The sequence below is a fragment of the Micromys minutus genome, assembly GCF_963924665.1.
Source record: "Micromys minutus genome assembly, chromosome: 1".
Taxonomy (NCBI): Eukaryota; Metazoa; Chordata; class Mammalia; order Rodentia; family Muridae; genus Micromys; species Micromys minutus.
The window spans coordinates 154,284,514-154,302,687 of NC_137969.1; positions in this window are offsets into that span (position 1 = coordinate 154,284,514).

Sequence of the window (18,174 nt, forward strand, 5' to 3'; positions counted from 1 at the left end):
AGGACAGGAATCATCAGGAACATACATCTTAGAATATAATGTTGCATACTTGGTTTTCTAAAACCATTGAAAAGCTAAGGATTGATTGAGATCTGTTAACAACTCACTGGTGCCAATTTCTCCATAATAATTCAAATGATAATAATTTGTTAAATATTAATCAGGTAGTCAATTGCTGTGTATGAGCTAATATATGAGCCATGTTATGAATGAGTTGTATATGTGACACCTGAGGAACTTGTAACAAAATGGGGGAAGTGAATGTAATTCTCAACAAGAATTCTGAGATTGAGAGAAATATCTTGACCTCCAAGAGCATTCCAATTGGTATCCAGTAACAAATGATCTTTCCTGAAAATACATATGCATGAATAAGATTGAGCAAGAGGTATTTATGCACACTGGAATATACATGTAGCAACAATCAATTTAAAAGTGCTATACATTTAAAAAGATGCAGGTAGAGATATGCAGGAGGTTTGGGAGGAAGAAAGAGAAGAGAATAAATTATAGAATTAAACTGTCAAAACTAAAGGAAACAATTATCAAAATTTTATATAAAGAAGTCATTTTTTAGAATCAAACATCCAGAAATTAACCCGCACACCCATGGTCACTTGTTCTTTGACAAAGGAACAAAAAAATAAAATGGAAAAAGGATACCCTCTTCAACAAATGGTGCTGGTTCAACTGCATGTAGAAAAATGCAAATAGATCCCTTCTTATCTCCTTGTACATAGCTCAAGACCAAGAGGATCAAAGACCTCCACATAAAACCAGGTACAATGAAACTAATAGAACAGAAAGTGGGGAAGAGCTTAGAACACATAGGCGCAGGGGAAACTTTCCTGGACAATGGCTTATGCTCTAAGATCAAGAATTGACAAATAGGACCTCATGAAATTGCAAAGCTTCTGAAAGGCCAAGGACACTGTCAAAAAGACAAATAGCAACCAACAGATTGGGAAAAGATCTTTACGAATCCTACATCTGATAGAGAGTTAGGATCCAATATATACAGAAAACACTCTTCTACCACCGTTGGTGGGATTGTAAACTGGAGCAATCACTCTGGAAATCAGTCTGGCGGTTCCTCAGAAAATTGACCGTAGTACTACCTGAAGACCCAGCTATACCACTCTTGGACATATACCCAAAAATAACTCAAATATCTAACAAGGGCACATGCTCAACAATGTTCATAGCAGCCTTATTTATAAGGCTTTCCTTCAAATGAGGAATGGATACAGAAATTGTGGTACATTTACACAATGGAGTACTACTCAGCTATTAAAAACAACAAGTTCATGAAATTCCTAGGCAAATGGATGGACCTTGAAGCTATCATCCTGAGTGAGGTAACCCAATCACAAAAAAAAAAAAAAAAAAAAAAAAACCACGCATGGTATGTATTCACTTATAAGCAGTTACAAGACCCACCAGCACGACCAGAAAATGCTGAAAATACCCAGGAAACCATCCGTAGAACTTATGAAGGTCAAAAAGAAGGAAGACCAGAATGTGGATTCCTCAGTCCTTCTTAGAAGGGAGAACAAAAAAGAGGAGGAAGTATAAGGTCAAATAGGAAGCAGGGATTGAGGAAAATATCTACAGAGACTGTCTCACCTAGAGAACCACCTCATATGCAGCCACCAAACCCAAGCATTATTGCTGATGCCAAGAAGTGTTTACTGGCAGGAACTGGACATGGATGTCTCCTCAGAGGCTCTGCCAGAGTAATACAGATGAGGATGCATGCAGCTAAACATCAGACTGAAAACGGGGACCCCAATGAAAGAGCTGTAGAAAAGAATGAAATAGCTGAAAGATTTTCACCCTCATGGGAAGAACAACATCATCATCAGCCAAGGCACTGAAGTGGAGAGAGTGATTGGGAGAGGGAGCACCTTCATGGAAGCAAATTCGGTGGGAAAAAGGAGAGGAGTGAGGCAAAGGGTATAACATTTGAAATGTAAATTCCAATAAAACTGAAAATAGAAACAAAAAGAAGTCATTCTTTAAATGTTATACAATACAAACAAAACTCTTCAAAAAGTTTAAACAGAAAGGATTTTGAGATAATCCTTGCAATGGCTAGTAAGTTATAATGCTAAGTAACCTGAATATAAGAAGTGTTGCAGTTAAAGTGGCTAAATCAAATCCTCAGTGGTAAATAGCTCTCCTCATTATCCTGTAAAATGCTAGGAAATTGTTTTAGAGATTACTGTCTCAGGGTGGTAAGGTCCGATGAGGGAATATTAGATAATCTTGAACGTTTCTACAAAACACAGAACTAACAACATGATTAGAGAGTCCTTCGGCCTTCTTTGAAAGAAAGTGAAAGTTGATTTGTGACAGAAAGAAATCCTCACATGACTGAGACACTATGTAAGCTTCCAACGTGAAAAGCACCCATTTAATGCTCTACTGTATGACAAGTGTTGATTTGGAGTGTGTTCTGTGTGCACCATCACAAGCACGTGGAAAACTAATAACCCTTGAAATTATTTACAGATGAAACAGAGCTCTGATGACACCCTTCCACAGCCTTCCAAAGTACAGAAATCTATGCTCACACCATAGTTTATCTTGATCACTTCATATTTTACAGAAATCAAAGACCATTTCCAACCATGTCTTTGGCATTTTCTTTATTTGTGCTGGCAATCAAAGCAGCAAGGAGTCCAGCTTTCTGAGCAATATTGAATGGAAATGTTTACTTCTGAAAACGCCAACAGCTTTCAAAACTGTAGATGTATTGTGTCCTCTCTAACTCATTAAGTGCCTTTGCCCCACGGCTGCACAAATGAATATCAGAAAACCTTTCACAAAGTAGGTTTTTATAACAATCAGAACCAATCCAGAATTCAGATAGAAAATTAGAAAGGATTTATTTCCAAATTTTTCTAGGACACCAAAAAATGTAATACTATTAAAATTAGAATTAGTTGCATCATTCCATATTTCCAGTTCTTAGTTCACTCTGGACTCATGGCTTTAAAATCCTTTACAGATCAAAATTCACCAGGATTTGTGTAAAGGGAACAATTCTAGATGATATCAACTGTTCCAAATTATACACTTTTACCTATTCCTAAATTATAGTCACATAATTGCACCAGACACGCGTTACCCTATTTTCTTTTAAAATTTCGATCAGCCTGCCCCCGCATCACTTCACATACAAGAGACTTCAGTTGATAAGTAAAGGAAATTTATTCTATTATTGATCTACTGAGAACTTAAAATATTGAGTAAAATTAAAGATTGCTCTGTCTTCCTCTTCTCTCTTCCTTTTACCGCCTCTCTCCTCTCTCTCTTTCGCTCCCTCTTCTCTCCTCCCTCCTCCTTCCCCTTCTTTCTATTCTTTCATTTCTCTTCCTTGGAAACAATTACCACTTGTGCTACTTAAAATTCTAGTCTACTTTGATACTTGTATACATACGTGTGTGTGTGTGTTTTATGTGTATGTGTGAGTGTGTGTGAGTGTATGTATGTGTTTATATGTGTGCGTGAGTGTGTGAGTGGGTATATGTGTGGATGTGGGGGGTGTGAGTGTGTGTGAGTGTATGTGAGAGTGTGTATAAATGTGTGTGAGTGTGTGTGAGTGTATGTGAGAGTGGGTGTATGTGTATGTGTGAGTGTTTGTATGTGTGTTTATGAGTGTGTATGTGTGTAAATGTGTGTGTGTATGTGTGTGTTACTGTGTGTATGTGTGTGTATATATGAGTGTGTATATGTGTGTATGTGTGTGAGTGTTTGTGAGAGTGTGTGTATGTGTGTGTGAGTATGTGTAAGTGTGTGGGTGAGTGTGTGTATGTGTGAGTGTGTGAGTGAGTGTGTGTGTGAGTGTGTGTGAGTGTATGTGTGAGTATGTGTGTATACATTTGAGTGTGAGTGTATGTGTGTATGTGTTTGTGTGTGTTCAAAAATAGTAAATTCCATTATTTCTCTTATGCTTTGCAGTGTTAAATAAATTGCACCCTAAAGCCTCACTGTACCTCACCATTCTCACAACTACTTTGCCTTGGGATCCATCCTTTTGTGTAAAAGACTAGATTTGTTTCTCTTTGTCCCTTAATCTTATTTCTCTGGATTTTCCATAGGATTTATGATGTGTTCATTTCTCTGTTTTTTTAACATGTAAATTGTTTCAAAAATTTTACTTTCACAACTAATAGTGTATAATGAGCAGCTTTGTGCCGATCTGATTTCTGAGTTTCTTTAAATATTAATAAAACTAAAATCAAAACGGAGTACAAACCCAAAGTTTCTTTGTGCAGTGCACATAGAAGGGACTGCTATTAGCTTTCTTGAGGATTTGACACAAAAGACATGCTCCCTACAGTGGCTGCATGATGCACAACTCCATTATTTTTCCTTGGTGCCCTGTTTGTTGGCTTTTGTAGCTAATTCCTGTTCCATGAGCATCACAGAACTACCTGAGAGGAAGCCAATATGTAGCTTTTCTCTGTAACCTGCTGAGGGCCACTTTGACTACAATAACAGCAGCACTATACTGCCATCCATGTCTTGGCAGGAATTTTCTTCTGGAGTTATACTTCAGCTCTCAGGGGCTAAGAGAAGCCAGCACCCTAAAGTTCTACACAGAGCAGCACATTAAACAAACTTGTGTGTGTTACATGGTCACATGAAACAGATATAGAGCATGGATTGAAGGGCTGTCTGGACACAACTGTCTGTCTATCTAAAAGTCTTGGTCAGTAAACAAAATAAAAGCTGGAGAGATAGCTTGGTCGGTGAAGTATTTATTTGTAAGGAAAACAACCTGAGTTTCATCCTTAGAAACCATGTTAAAAATAAAAAATAACTAAGTATAGTAGTGTCCATTTGTAATCCCAGCACTGAGGACATAGAGACAGGCCAACACTGGTTTTTGCTACCTGGATAGCCTAGCCTATTTGGCAAGTACCTGTCTAGTGAAAAGACTATCTCAAAAAACCAAGGTGGACAATGCCTGAAGAATGATATCTAAGGTTAGCCTTCTAGTATCATATACATGTACACACACAAGAGGCAAGAAAATAGATAATCTTCATTAAAAGCAGAGAGCTACAGTATTTCAAGGAAGTAAATGCACTAAATGGCATTAGTTTATCATGAAGGGTCTTCTTGTGATCCCTGTCTACCTTTCCCACCATTTTTACACTACCTCTTGTCCCAACAATCTACAGCAAAGAGTCTAAACTAAATGAAAAACACATTAGTCCAAGATCCATCCCTTCTTGTAAACTAACTACAAAGATGCCTAGGTAAATTCTACTCTTAAATCTTTCTTGATGGTTTAAAAAAAAAAAAAATTGCCGGAGGCATATTCTATGATCTGTTGCCTCCATTGTTCTTGTTCTCCTTTCATGCAGTTTTGATTTAAATCTGAAATGTCCCTCATCCATTAAATCCACAGTGCATTAGTGTTCAGAGAAGGGGCTATTTTGAAGGGATCAAAATAAGATCATAAAGGTTTAACATCATCAATGAATCAATTCGTTGGTAAATGTATAATCTGATGGCATTATTGAAAGACAAGAAAAATCACTGGGGTGAGACCTGAGTATAGAAAGGGAGGAAGGGAGGGTATGGGCTAGAAGTGCATTATATTGTACCAAGCCTCTTTCAGCTTCAATCTTTCCTTCTGTCTTTTGTGTTCCAGGTAGCAAGTCTCCTTACCAAACCACATGCTTTCTACCATGTTCTGCCTTGACATTCACAGGTATAGCAAAAGAGCCAAGTGACCATGCACTCACCTCATAAGCCAAGAGAAAATTTTTATCCTTTTAAATTGTTCTTCTCTTGAGGTAGTTAAAGTAATAAAACCAGACAGCCTCAGACTCAACCCCTGCCTCTTCCTGCTTCCAACTTGCTCTTTCCTGCCTTTAGCCAAGTGCTCTACTTCTTTACTGCTGTTCATTTACCCATCCAATTACAGAACTAAAAAAATTCCTACTGAATGTTCAGTTCCTCATCATTCAAATAAGGTGGTAATCTATGTGTCTGTGTATGCAGGCTAGGTTCTTAGGAGACACACACAGAAAGATTCTGCCATGGAAACAACATAGAAAGATAAAAACACTGATTCCTCCGTGGAAACAGCAGGAGAGGATATTTTAACTTATACAAATTATAATCACTTAACAAGAAAATGCATTAAGAGTAGCACAGAAATTCCATAATGTCCTGGCAAGGAAGAAATTGGTGTGTGAATAAGACCAAAAAAAAATCACACAAAGGGGACTGTATATGCAGAGACATGAGCAGGAAACATGTGGCATGATTTATGACCATTGTACCGAGGCTGAAACAATAGCCACCTGGAAAACAGTTGAACTGTATACCATTAGTGAGTTAGTGGACCACTCTCAGTCCACAAAAGAAACAAAGTAACAGCTAATAGAACCAGAGCCACAATGACATAGGCTTATTTGAGTAATACCCAGAGCACTGAGAACCAGAGACAGTACCAATAATGCCACAGGCCCTTGGAGAGCATCTTAATAAAGGACTGTGCCCTTGGACTTGTTCTGTGTGATCAAAGATTATACCATGAGAAATCAATTCTATTCCTTGAGCCATTCCTACTAGACAGAAAGAAAGGTGAGTTTACCCAGAAGTAAAACGACCCCGAAGATTACTTTTTCCATAAACTGACACCCAGGAATATATTCTGGTCATCTCCTACTGTATCTCTCAAAATGCCATTGTCTTATCGTATCTTCAGTAATTCTAGTAATTATGATAGTACATTTCTTTACTTACTAAAAGTAACTGGTAACAATAATCCCTCACCCATTATTCATCAAAGAGAAATAAACATACTTCTACACAAAAATCTCCATACAAACTTGCATGCACCATGATTTATGTTAGTTATAAACTGTAAGCTTCCCACTGCTTAATATAAAGCTAATAGCATTCTGTTCATAAACTGATATACTATGTGGCAATCAATGGGATCAAATATTGAGGTGTATAACAAATTAGATAGGTCACAGGAGCATTGTGCTATTTGAGGGTGAAAAACTGGACTCAAATCTGTGTGTGTGTGTGTGTGTGTGCGTGTGTGTGTGTGTGTGTGTATGATGTACATGTAAATACATATATATATATATATATATATATATATATATATGACATTTGGAAATGACAAATTATACTGCCATTTGTTTGAGACACTAAAGTAGAAATGCTACTCCCAGTGAGAGAATAGAGAATGTCAGATTCGCCTTGGCAAGGATGGCCATGGCATGACAAAGTGGGGAGATGTTGCACAACTGATGCTTATGAAAAGCAAATAGATTGAAGACACCTGCCATAGGACATGGAATGAAGCAATTTGCAGTTTTCATTGTGAGGAGACACAGGATACAACAAAACTGAAATACAGGATGCGAAGATGCTCACAAAAGTGAAAGCTGCAATGGCAACCTATACTGGAAGAGAAGCATAAGATGTAGAGCTGGATACATCCTACACTGAGGACCCTTTAACTCTGTGTCTGAGCAGCAGCCAACATAAATCCTGCAGTGTCACTGGCACAAGTCTGCCTCTAGACATTCCTTGAACTTGTGTCTGCAAAGTTCGGAAGTATGGCATCCAGTGCTCTATAATCCTTGTCTCTTGGTATTCATGACCAGCTAATGTACCACACCCTGAGAGTGGAGGCCTAAAAATCTAACATGAATGATAAAATGGCCACAAGTTAAAAGGTTCTAGATAACCAGGGTGCTGTAACATTTGCTTTCCTTGCTGACTTTTTAACCCTTACAGTGGAAAGAAATCAAAGTATTTCAGCATCCCGTCTGAGCTACAAAATGACCCTTGCCATTAGAGCCTCCAGATGAGAACACAGGCATGACCAACAGTGTCCAGTGGCAGCCATTTTGAGCAAAGTAGACCTTACTGGCTCAGCGTTTCGAGTGTTTCACAATTCTCCAGCTGCCTATGTGAATTTGTTTCATTTAAGCTTCTTTCGGGCGCTTTTTTGAACCATTTATGCCTCAATTATCCTGTAATGACTTGCTCTGCACTTATACATACGTGTAAGTGTGCACATATGGATATACACACACACACACACACACACGCACACACACTCACTCACTCACATGTCTGTGCATGCCAACATGATAAATAGAAATGCAAAAACTTACATTTTCTACAGTAACCAAAGAAAATACATGAACTGACCTGTGACCTAAGAGGCAGGAGAACTAGATGTGACCCAGGTTTTCACTGAGGTTGAATAGGACAAAGAGTGAGGCATGCAAACCTTTGACCTCAAAAATGTAAGTATCTTGAGAATAGAATGATTCTAGGAAATAATTTTTATTTACATACTTATAGGATATGGTATGACAATTTGGTACACAGATACAAATCAGTGTAGTTCATAATTATCGGTCAAACAGGTTTTTAGCTTAGGGATCATGTATTTAAAATAGCTTCAAAGTTGATACATAATCGAGGCTGAATTAAAATTTTCTATCCTTCTGCCTCCTCTTCCAAGTACTGGGATTACAGGTGTGTGTGATCATGCCCAGTGTATGTAGTCTGAGGGTCAAATGAAGAACCCCGTGCATACTAGTCAAGCATTCTGTCAAGTGAACAATGTCCACAGCCTCCTTGTAACAAATTTTATTAACATGAAATGGTTATGCATCATTTATTGTATAGTAATATTTCAATACACACACACACACACACACACACACACACACACCCCACATTTTAGGGTCCTATCCTCTGAGCATAACAGTCATCATCTCCACTAGCTCCAAGAGAAGTGAATTTTTACAATGAAGGAAGTAGTAGATTATATCATTGTGCTCTGTCTGGGAGGCTAGCTTTTCCTTCCTGCACTTCTCACCCATGTGTCTGTGTCTTTGGTTTTTGTCTTTGCACATGACCTTATGATCTCAGGAAACAGTATGGAATATGATGTGTGGGAAGTTAAGTGAAGATTCGAGGCTCTTCCATGCAGAAATGAGAGTAACTTTTCAGTGGTGTGGTTGCTTCCAAGTTACCCAAGTTCCCATAAGAAACTTTTCCCCAGGCTTTAAAAGTAATCTTTCTCAATAAAATAACTGGTTCACCTGGAGCAACATGAGTAAAATTGTACTTTGGTTTGTCATTGATTCTCTACATAAGGTGGATAGATATTTTTTGACATATTTCCAATGAAAAAGTTAAGACAAAATCCACACACACACAAATGACAAAATGTGCATGAGCTCGCAGGCACAGACACACACACACACACACACACACACACACACACACACACACACACAGGCTGACAAGCCAGAGTGACTACTTTATTCCTCTTTTTGCCATTATGTTATGATCAGAGCCTTCAAATTCTGTCTCCCAGATTCACCAGTATATAAAATATAATTGTGAACTAGTCAACCCACTGTGCAGGAAAAGACTAGAACTTTCTACAGCCAGCATCCTGAGTCTCTCATACACTGACGGTATCATCAGCATGGTTAACTTCTTCACTTGGTTCTTTTAAGAGAAAGCAATAGTGAGAAGACTTTTGAAGTCTTACTTCAATTCCTCAGATCTCCACAATTTTTCAACATTTTTTTTCAAAAGAACTATAGGCTGTGTATAACCCACTTGAGAACCCATTGGGGCTTAAAGCTAAAAGGTCATGCTGTGTACAATGGCCTTCATAGTCATCTGGGAACAATAACTAAAATATATAAATTACAAAACTGTGATGGCCAGCTGCTGTATCCATGGAAACAGATGTTGGCTTGGCCAAAGTGCTTTATAATGATTATGATTAATCACCCTTGAAATCACTGTTATTTATTGGAGTATGACTGACAGAAGCATGCTGGAATGGCTATATTGTACAGCTTTACAAATTTCAGTTGTTAGAGCCTAGCACTCTGACTATAAAACAACAAAAATGTTTTGTAATGTACTCATTAAATATCAGCCAAAGAGAACAAATGAATATAAAAGCCATAGCTTAGAATAAGAGTGAATAAAAACATTGTACCAACACAAGCCACTATGTTGAAAGTAAATTTCCTTCCATCTTCATATAAACTGACTAAAAGAATACTTAAGCTGAGGGGAGCCCATCCTTGTGAGCTGTTCCTCAGTCTTTTCCACAAGTCTAGTTCTGGATAGTTAACCCAATGCCATGGGTCAGGAAAAGCTATGAATTTGCTGAGTATAGACTCTTTCTTTAACCAACCTTTCTATAACTAATACTTTTCTACTATCATGAAGTTGTGGATACTTTCATACCACTCATCTTTATGCAGTATGGGATAATTAAACCCAGGGTTTTGTGTTTGCTACAGTGTACTCTACAGGCTAAACCACAATCCCAGTGTCCCTTTTAAAACATTTTATTAACACATAATAGTGGTACATTATGTGGTAATATCTCATAAGTGTGATTTATTTTTATTTGACCTTATGTATAATTGAAATACATCAAATTGAGGAAGAATCTCTATTAAAATTTGATTCAAAACTCTACTCAAATTCAAATGAGTTGGGCAGGGAGAGCTGGAAAAAATAGGTCAGTCAGTAAATCCCTTGCCTTGTGAGCACAAGGATCCAAGTTGCCTTCCCAGAATCCATGTAGAAAAGCTATGGTACTTGCCTGGTAGTACACACTTTTAATTGGTAGAGGCAGAGACAGACAGATCACCAGAATTTCCTGGCCAGGCAGGAAACCCAAACTACTTAGCAAGTTCCAATCCAGCAGGAAACTCTGTAAATACGATGAGTTATATCTGAGGCATAAAACCCAAGTTGTCTTCTGGCTCCCCTGTGCACATACCTGTATGTACACACATGCACACACACACACACACACACACAGAGAGAGAGAGAGAGAGAGAGAGAGAGAGACAGAGACAGAGACAGAGAGAGACAGACAGAGAGACAGAGGCAGAGACAGAGACAGAGACAAAGAGAGTTTTGAATAAAGCAAAGGGGCTACCTTATGGAATTGGGTGGCATTTTTTTTCTTCCCTCATATTCTCCCTGACTCTCTATCTTTACCCTGGTCCAATGCATACCTAGAAAAGCCTGCACCACACCAAATCTTCCTCCCTGGTTTTGTATGCCTGCAACAAAAATGCTAAGAGATAGACCAACAAGTGGAGTGGCCACTGTGGGCTTGTGTGCTTTCCTCATTCATGTTACCCCAGAATATGTCTACACTTCTCAGATATGTACAGCATTGTTTTCAGTGAGAACAGAATACTCTGAGGAAGGTTGAGGCCCTTGGGTGATGTTGTCTCAAGTTTTAACTAAACAAATCTATAAAGTGATTGCCATATCATTCTTGATCTTGTGCCACCCATAAACAGCAGCCCGTGGGCCTTGGGCTATTCTCTTCTAAGACCTCTGTGATTGTTCTGCACAATGTGCTGATTGTAAAAGTAGGTGCTGACAATAGGCCATGGCAGCCCTGCTAGGATGTGTTCCAAGCTCTGTGTGTAACACCTGCTACTGATGTGCAAAGAGGCCTTGGGTCATGAAAACAGCCACAGCAAACACACACCTCTGATTCTAGGATTCTCAGTCCATCTTGAAAATGATACAGAGTAATTTGTTCAGCTTGATGGAAAGACAACCTCTGAATGTTGGAAACTGATAAAAACCCAGAAGTATCTTAAAGGATGCAAGATTCATGACTATTTCTCAGTAATCAAAACCAGAAGAGCCATATGTAATGCATTATAAGAAGGCAAAATACAGCTTGCTTTATATCATGAAGGCAAAGAAGGGGCAGCCTCCGTGAGAATATGGAACATCAATCCAGAAAAAAAGGAGAGATTGCAAAGAGTGATTTGGTCTAAGTCTCTGAATCATACAGAACTGAAAATGACTAGTCTTATTTTAAATTGATCCAGAAAGAAGATTCCATCATTTAATTTCAAAACATACTCTAAGGATTCTTTGTAAGATGGGGTGAAGAGAAGCAACAATTTGACACTATTACTCCAGGGCTTCTCAACTAGAGGTATGTATAATGTTGCTCACCTAGCAATATCCAGGAAATAGCTGACAGTGTCCAGAGATGGATTTTCTTCATCCTTGCAACTGGCAGGATAGGACTGGGCTACTGACATCGGATTGTAGAAGCCAAGGACACCGCTCAGTTCCCCACAATGCGGAAGACAAACTCATAAAGTAAAACATTATCCACCCCCAGAATGCTGGTGCTGCCAAGGTGGAAACACACTGATCTAGACAACCAGTGGATCTTACTCATTTCCTTTTGGAGCCCTGAAGTAAGGGCAAAAGCTTCATTGTTTGAATAATTGAATTAATCATTGAAAACATTAGTGTGTGTCATGCCTCACCCAGAACGATACATTAATTTTATTGAAGGATATTTCTGGCAATTATTCAGGTAAAATTATTCTTATTTAAACTGCTTAGAGGATAGGTAAATATCAACTTTATAAAAGCTAATATCTGAGAAGTATTCGTTATAGCACCTTCCAAAGGGCAGAGTGGACAGAGTATGCTCTGTGAGAGGGAAAGCCTTTGATGGAGCAGACAAGTGGCCCTCTGGGAAGCCTTCTTGAGCTTCTAAGAATCAAGCTGGTATGCATTCACTAGCTGCAAACTCATGATCCACCTAAGGTACTTGGGACTCTTACAAAGTTATTTCTTTTTGGTTGGGAGGGAAGGAGAGCAGAAAGAGGAGAGATGTGGTGTGCTGGGCAAAGCCTTATTGTACTGGCAAGGTGATCACCCTGGAATTGTCTTAAAAATTACTACTTGTGGCCATGGAGATGGGTCAGTTGGTAAAGTGCTTGTCTTGTAAGTATGAAGACTTAAGTCCAGTTCCCTGAATGCACATAAAGTCACTTACAGGTGCGTGTAAGCCAGGCAATGGAAAGGTAGATACAGGTTTATCCTCAGAGTTTGCTGGTCAGCCCTCCTAACCTACTTGGTCCCTTTCTTGCCATTGTGAGACTTTATCTAAAAAAATTAAGAAAATAAAAGAAAGAAAAGACGTTTTAGAGGAAAAGCTAGAATATCAGGAAATTGTTTACATGGAAACATGACTTTAGATCCTATGGGTAGTTTTAGATGACACAAATAATAAAATTCAATCTTGTTTTGAAAAACCTGTTTAAATAGTCACAAACATTATGCTAAATTGTTTAACTTATTATTTCATCATATTAATCAAATAACCCTATGAAGTTATTTTATATATGAACCATACTTCTAGCAAAATCTGTAAGATTCCAGGATGGGTATCTTTGATGAAAAATGTCCTGGTGAATTTTGTGAGCAGATTATCATCTCTTCATCATGGAAATTCCAGTCTTCAAATCTCCCCAACAACACAATCCATTATCTTAAAAAGCAAAAAGAAAATGATTGGTTCATATTTGAGAAGGCTCCACACTGTGGAGAACAAGTGGATTTTCAAAATATCTATAAAAATATCATTAAATTGTTTTCTGAAATATTGAGTCTACAAAGCATTTTATCTTAGCCTATACTTTCCAATTGGTCATCCCTACACTTCCAAGATCAAATTAACTTCACCTTGATTGCAAATATAGAGAGAGCATACATCGCATGCATTCCTTTCTCTGGTTCATTTAACACAGCTCGCTGCTGCTCTCCTGTATGCAGAACAAGAGGATGAATGCTCAGGATACAACCCTGATCTAAAGGCCTTAACCGTGGGGAAATACCCAACGAAAATGGAACCTGGAGGCTCAGAAATTTTCTTGTGAGTAAAGGAGACAAAATGCTTATCTTTGACTTCAATAATTTCTGTAATTAAATAGCTGAATTTCCAATTTATACCTATTCTCACTAAATGATACTATTTTTTGTATCTGTCCTACACATGGTCTGTAAGAAACAAACATAAAATGGAAACAATGCTATCACTTATTTCTAAAGTATTTAAATAGATGTACTAAACACCAATGCACTAGTATGATTTTTCTGTTGTTAAATTTATTTATTTCTTTATTATTTATTCACATTACATCTCAATGTCAGCCCTGACTTTCTTTCCAGCACCCTTCACACAAGTCCTCACCCATCCTTCATTTCCCTTCTCTTTTTAGCAAAAGAAGCCCCTTTCTGGGTGTCACCCTATAACACTACCCATCTTTACCTCCCACCCCACCCCCACATCAAGTTGCTGAAAAACTAAGTGCATTCTCTCCTACTGAGGCCAAACAGGCAGTCTATTTGGAGGCAAGTGATCGAGGCAGGCAACAGGCTCAGAGACAACCCCTACTCCAGTTGTAGATGGACCTTCAGGAAGACCAAGCTTATCTGCTACATATGTGCAGGAGATCTAGGTCCAGCCCATGCTAACTTGGTGGTTGTTGGTGGCTCAATCTCTGGTTGCCCCCAAGAGTCCAGGTTAGATGACTTTATTGGTCTTCCTGTGAAGTCCCTGAGCTATTTAGGTGTTATAATTTTCATATCTAAATCGCCTTTTTGTTTTTTCTCAGAAACTTACTAGGTTTTATTCAAGTATACATGCATTGAAATATTTTCACATATTTATACATAAAATAAAATAGATCATGCTGAGAGACATTAAAAGGCAATTTTATTTTTAAGCAATGTGTCTTTTGCCACATTATAGTTTAGTGATCTCAGCTGGGCAGCTATGCTACACATTGACTTGACTGTCATAAGAAGTTGGATTTCTTAAAATCTAATCCTCTGTCAAAACTACACTCATGCTCCCATCCCATGCTTGTTTGTATTTTTCTCTTCATGCAGAATACCCATAATCTCTTCACTAGTTCATGCAGGACTCCATGTAAACCCCATTTGGAACTGTCCAATTTATACATATTTGTTTGTATACTTTCGTCTAGTCCTAGAACGATATGAAGCAGTTTTTAATAAGACACAGAAGATAACACAACGGTGGTTAAAATGGAGCAATGGAAGAAAGTAAATGGAGATTAAATGCACAATAACAACGCAAATACAGCGCTTCGCACATGGGAAGAGGTGAACCACAGAACTGGTCCTACATGTTCTCGCTGCCAACATGCGAAGTAAATTCTTATCAGTTAGATAATTCCATGTCCATAAAACACTAACACTTTCTATTTCCTGAGGAAGTTTAGTTATTCATGGTACCCAGACCATACAGAAACATCCCCCAGGATCCTCATAAATAAGTGATGTGATAAGCCATCATTCCTTTATTCTTCATGTGAAATCTGTGGGCAGCTTATTAAGTTGAGTATTGAAACTGGATACTGTCACACTCATAGACACCAATAAGGAGAAGATTCCTTCTGGAAAGGCAAGAGGAGATAGCAAAAATGGCCAACATAGCAACAACAAATGTTCCAGCCATCAGTGATCGGCTATCCTCAGACAAACAAGCCACATAAAATAGCTGAAAAAAATTAGAAAACAACAACCAGAAGAACCACTCCAAATATTGTTTCAGCTAGCTTTTAGTTAACACTGTATAATGACAAGGTTCTTGGTCAACATTATAGTGTCACAAAGAACAGCAGCATGCTGTGCCATTGAGCTCATCCCTCAATGCCTAGGTGAACCCCAGAGAATCCATGCAGTTCAAAGTATATTTTAGAAGGAAAGTATAGAAAAGCACATATCTAATGAACATCTAAGCAACCACCTTGCCTTCCTTGAATAGAGAAAACACTGGCAAGAAAACTAGAATTGATTTTTTTAATTGAAAATAGTTGTTTTCTTCTTACACTATGTTTTAATTATGGTCTTCTCTCTGCCAACTCCTCTCTGATCTTCCCCACCTATCAAATCTACATTCTTTCATGCACTTTCTTATTGAAAAACAAATAACCACCTAAAATCTGAAAAATAATAAAATAATCATTTTGAACTCACATAATCAAGGCCTCAAAATTCTACTTCAGTTTTACATGGCAAAATAGTACTATCCCTCATCCACAAAGACAAGTAGTTATCTCTGTTGCTCAAAATGAATATCAACACAGCACTGGCATCTATAAATGTCAGAAGAGTGATCCTAGTGCATATTTCAAGAGAATATTGCAAAGGCAGGAGAAGATAGTGCACTCAATAAAGTGTTTTCTGTGCAAGCATGAGCACCCAAAGTTCAATCAAGAGTGCCCATGCAAAAAGCCAGTGCCCAAGTGGAGTGCTAGGAAGGCCATCTTAGCCTACAAACCAGAAGCCTCACACCCAAGTATGAAACCATAAATAAATAAATAAATAAATAAATAAATAAATAAATAAATAAATGTAAGTAAATAGATAAGAGAGAGAGAGAGAGAGAGAATGAAGAAAGAAAACAGAAATGACACCAAAGACTGCATACATGAGCAAGCCCTACATACATGCCTGTTCACATGCTAAGGTACAGAAGGACACATATGAACACATGCATACATATAATAATTAACACATGTGACATTCACTTTGAGTAAATAGCAGAGAATTTATGAGGTTGTTCATTATTTATTAGCCAACTAAAGATGAGTATATCTATGGCAAAAACTAACTTATTAGAAAACAGAAAGAATAAAGACAAAAAGGCTACAAAGCATTTTTGTACCATAATTGGGTAGTGGGGTCAGAGGCCTTTTAAAGCTACTTCTTATCTGAAAACACTGCAGTAATATTCATGTTAGAAAGAATGGCGGTGTTATTCTTCCTGGTGTCAGCAGTAGGAGGGGTTGAAGGCAGCTCAACGAGATCATTAAGAGCCAAGTTTTAGAAAACAGAAAGTTACACACAATCCTTTGTAACCCCAAAGGCAAAAGAGTGCCATGGAAAAAAATTAAAAATGTTCCAATTGGCTCTAATCCAAGCAAAATCACAACAGGGTCCATTCTGTATAACTATCTGTACCTGGGTCCAGCTTACTTCAGCTCACGCTTCGAAAGCAGCCAAACTTTGAAGGGAACAGCAATGAAAGGATTGTCAATAAATAGAGCAACAGTGTTTTTTTTATGCATGTTTTTTTAAACTACCACCGAGGAAATAAACAAGCTGGGTGAGGGTGGGATGGGGAGGGTATGACTCTGTTTTTCATATACAGTATTTGCCTGTGAAACTAAATCTGTGACTTGGCAGTCAGATCCCTGACATATAGTTTAAGGACGTTGTTCAATAAAGAGGGTACTACATCTGCTATGTGTGATTTTTTTTCCTTTTAGAATGTGGAATAATTTCTATTAATCACCCAGTATGGAGGTGTTTCAATTGCAGTATCAATTAGAGTGGGAAATCGAGTTGGGAAGAAGTGTTTCCATAGGAGAGGGAAGGGGTAAAAGGGAAATGGGGATAAAAAAGTGACAGATTCGTCATAAGAAATGTATGAAGCTGACAAATAGTAAAATTAAAATATAAGTAATGAGAAAGATGGTGAGGTCTTTGAATGGCTTTGGATCCTAAAAGGATATAAACCCTAATCACATTTTCTGATACAATGACTTCATTTAGACTTTGGCATACATGTGTAAGAGTAACTTTTTGAGTTGTCAAATTTTGAATAATTTTCAATTGTATATATTTTCAAGTAGTCATGTAAAGATTTTTATTTGATGTGCTCTCTAGTTATCCTCACTGTAGTTTTAAAGTTTCCCCACTCTTCTGTGGGTGTTCAAAAAAGAGCCAGCTTCTTAATTTAGTTATTGGCTGATGAGGCCACTGCAACCACTTGAAAACCACTTTCATCTGGTGTGAATTCTCCAGGATTGCTCAACCAAACCAACCAGATCATCTCTGAAGATAGTATTTGTACATGAGGTCATTTCTGCTATGAAGATACTAGAACCGCTGCATATCTCTCTTTGAAGTTGCAATTCAATCCATAACACAGACTTCTCTGGCTTCCACTGTGTAAAGCTGTGTAAACTATCTGCACTTTACCTACCAAAGAGCAAGAATTCCTAAGCTAAAGAACAAGAACAATGACCCTCTGCTTCTCACCCCAACAAAGGCAGCTTTCTAACTCCTCATCTGTCTGGTCTCTGCAGAAAGAAGGCTGTCGGGCTGTGATTAATACTAGAAAAGCTCAATCTATGAGGTCTGATTATAAACTCCAACATCATTGCCTATGAGCTGGATCACAGGGCTGTCATCACTATCTGTGTCCTAGATTACCAGGCCAGCACAAGTACCTAACACAGTGGATCTCCACCT